The sequence below is a fragment of the Elephantulus edwardii genome, unplaced genomic scaffold (genome assembly GCF_000299155.1).
Source record: "Elephantulus edwardii isolate Elephantulus edwardi_28Jun2011 unplaced genomic scaffold, EleEdw1.0 scaffold00122, whole genome shotgun sequence".
NCBI classification, from domain to species: Eukaryota; Metazoa; Chordata; class Mammalia; order Macroscelidea; family Macroscelididae; genus Elephantulus; species Elephantulus edwardii.
The window spans coordinates 8,523,540-8,527,327 of NW_006399872.1; the positions used below are offsets into that span (position 1 = coordinate 8,523,540).

The 3,788-nt window shown below is 43.5% G+C and overlaps 1 pseudogene; it reads right to left on the reverse strand.

Moving 5' to 3' along the window:
* Window positions 1–1,287: 1,287 nt before the first annotated feature.
* On the reverse strand, window positions 1,288–3,212 carry LOC102872196 (annotated as a pseudogene).
* Between the last annotated feature and the right edge of the window lie 576 nt (window positions 3,213–3,788).

The window sequence follows — 3,788 nt, forward strand, 5'->3', positions numbered from 1 at the left end:
ACATTTTTTAATAATTGGAACATGGAACATACTTAGCTTGAATGTTGGAAAACTGGAAATTATGAAAAATGAAATGGAATACACAGACATTCACATACTGAGCATGAGTGAGATACGATGGATCAGCTTTAGCCACTTGGAATCAGATCATCATGTAGTATACTGTGCTGGGAATGAAAAACAGAAGAAGAATTATGTTGTATCCATAGTCAAAAGGTGAATTTCAGGTTTTATCCTGAAATACAGTGTTGTGGGTGACAGAATATTATCCAAATGCATACAAGGAAGATTGGGTAATATGACTATTACTCAAATATATGCTCCTACATCTAGAGACTAAGAGGAAGAAATTGAGAAGTTTTTAAATCTTGCAGTCCGAAATTGACCAAATATGTAATCAAGGTGCATTTATGATAATTGGTGAGTGGAATGCAAAGGTAGGAAACAGTGAAGGAATAAAGGTTGGAAAATATAGGCTTGGTGATAGAAATGAGGCTGGAAATAGTATGAAAGAGATTTGATGTTGTTGTGTTGTTATTATGTGCCACCGAGTTGCTTGCGACTCATAGCAACCCTATGTACAAAAGTCCTAAATGCCATTCTATCCTGTGCCGACCTCGCCGTTTCCAACACACTCACTCCCACCACCCCAATCACAGAATCGATTCATCTCATCAAGGGTCTTCTCCTATGGCGTGGTCCCGCCACCTTCCCAAACATGATTCTCTCTAAGGACCAGTCCCTCCTTGCAACATGCCCAAAGTATGTCAGATGAAGCTTCACAGTCATTGACTTCAAGGAACAGTTCAACTTTACCCTCTCCAGGACAAACCTAGCAGTTCATGGTATATTCAACACTCTTCTCCAGCACCACAGCTCAAAGGCATCAATTCTCTTTCTCTCATCTCTACTCACTGTCCAGCTCTCTGATGCATAGCACGCAATTGTGAAGACTATAGCCCGGATCAGATGCACCTTAGACGCCAGCCTGATGTCGTTGCTCTTCACGACTCTCAAGAGGTCCCTCCAAGCTGACTTTCCTTTTTTTTTTTTATTTGCCAATTTTAAATACATCTTTATTTGAGGCATTGCATTTTCCACTTACAATACAGTGATAATAAAGTGCAATGTTAATGCCTTTCCCTATACACATTCCATATTCAAGTATTGAGAATGCCCAGAAATTTAGTCTAGCAGTTTAGAATTTTCAACTGCAGTGTGCTACAAATTTGGGTCCTTCAAAATTTAACTGTGGGACAATGAATGCTATAAAGTATGCAGATTGGTTTAGTCAACCTCTTCAATGGTAGGTGCAAAAGAGGTGCCACCAGATGGAGGAGCTCCACCACCAGGGAAGCCACCAGGCATGCCTCCAGGCATGCCTTCAGCACTCTGGTACAGTTTGGTGAAGATGGGGTTGCAGACCTTCTCTAGTTCCTTCTGCTAATGCTCAAATTCCTCCTTTTCTGCAGTCTGATTCTTATCAAGCCAGTTGATAATTTCATTGCACTTATCAAGGATCTTCTGCTTGTCCTCGTCATTGATTTTGCCTTGAAGTTTTTCATCTTCAACTGTTGCTTTCATATTAAGTGCGTAAGACTCAAGGGAATTCTTAGAAGACACCTTATCTCTTTGCTTCTCATCTTCAGCTTTGTACTTCTCAGCCTCCTGGACCATTCGTTCAATGTCTTCCTTACTCAAGTGGCCCTTATCATTGGTGATGGTAATCTTGTTTGCTTTCCCAGTGCTCTTGTCAACAGCAGAAATATTAAGGATACCATTGGCATCAATATCAAATGTGACTTCAATCTGAGGAACACCATGAGGTGCAGGTGGTATCCCAGTGAGCTCAAATTTGCCAAGCAGGTTGTTATCTTTGGTCATGGCACGCTCGCCTTCATAGACCTGAATGAGTACACCAGGCTCAGAGTAGGTTGTGAAGGTCTGCGTCTGCTTGGTAGGAATGGTTGTATTCCACTTGGTGAGGACAGTCATGACTCCACCAGCAGTTTCAATACCAAGAGAAAGTGGAGTGACATCCAGGAGCAACAAATCTTGAACATTTTCAGATTTGTCTCCAGAGAGAATGGCCGCCTGGACAGCTGCGCCATAAGCAACAGTCTCATCTGGGTTGATGCTCTTTTTCAACTCCTTTCCATTGAAGAAATCCTGAAGAAGCTTCTGAATCTTGGGAATTCTGGTAGAACCACCCACCAGGACAATATCATGGATCTGTGACTTGTCTAGCTTGGCATCCCTCAGGGCTTTATCCACAGGGTCCAGAGTGCCACGGAAAAGATCAGCATTCAATTCTTCAAAGCGGGCTCGGGTAATGGAAGAATAGAAGTCGATTCCCTCATACAGTGAATCTATCTCAGTACTGGCCTGGGTGCTAGAAGAAAGTGTGCTCTTTGCATGTTCACTAGCAGTGCGGAGGTGTCTGACAGCCCTCTTGTTTTCACTGATGTCTTTCTTATGCTTACGGCAATGAAATGGTTGACCATTCTGTTGTCAAAGTCTTCTACACCCAAGTGGGTGTCTCCAGCTATAGACTTGACCTCAAATATCCCATCTTCAATAGTAAGGATGGACACATCAAAAGTGCCACCTCCTAAGTCAAAGATGAGCACGTTCTTTTCAGCACCAACCTTTTTGTCTAGACCATAAGCAATAGCAGCAGCAGTTGGCTCATTGATGATTCGAAGGACATTGAGGCCAGCAATGGTTCCTGCATCTTTGGTAGCCTGGCGCTGAGACTCATTGAAGTAGGCTGGTACAGTGACAACAGCATTGGTAACAGTCTTCCCAAGGTAGGCTTCTGCAATTTCCTTCATCTTTGTGAGAACCATGGAGGACACCTCCTCTGGATAGAAACTTTTGGTCTCTCCTTTATATTCTACTTGGACCTTGGGCCTGCCTGCATCGTTCACCACCATGAAGGGCCAGTATTTCATGTCAGACTGCACAACAGCATCATCAAATCTTCGTCCAATGAGACGTTTGGCATCAAATACTGTGTTAGTAGGATTCATTGCAACTTGATTCTTTGCCGCATAGCCAATCAATCGTTCGGTATTGGTAAATGCGACATAGCTTGGGGTGGTCCGGTTGCCTTGATCATTTGCAATGATCTCCACTTTTCCATGCTGTAAGTCCCCTACACAGGAGTAGGTGGTGCCAAGATCAATGCCAACTGCAGGGCCCTTGGACATGGTTGCTTAGTGAAGGTCCCAGGTGGTGGAGGCGAAGAACCGAACCTCAAGTCCGCCGCTGTGCTAAATGAGCCAAGCTGACTTTCTAATGTAATTTGTCTATTGATTTCCTGGCTGCTGTTACCAAGAGTGTTGACTGTGGAGTCAAGTAAACTAAAACTGTTAACTATCTCAATCTCTTCACCATCCATACTGATGCTGTCAATTGGCCCCGTGGTGAGAATCTTTGTTTTCTTGATGTTGAGCTTCAATCCATATTGAAGTCCTTGACCTTCTGCAACAAGCGCTTCAGGTCCTCCTCAGTTTCTGTGAGCAGGGTTGTGTCATCTGCATCACACAGGAAGTTGATGACTCTTTCACCAATCCAGATGCCACATTCCTCCTCATACAGCCCAGCGTCTTGGATGATCTGTTCTGCATACAAATTGAAAAGGTATGGAGACAAAATACATCCTTGATGGACTTCCTTCTTGGTTTTGCACCCATAGTGTCTCCTTGCTCGGTTCTGACGACTGCCTCTTGGTCCAAGTACAGGTTTCATATAAGCACAATCAAATGCTCTGGGATTCCCATTCT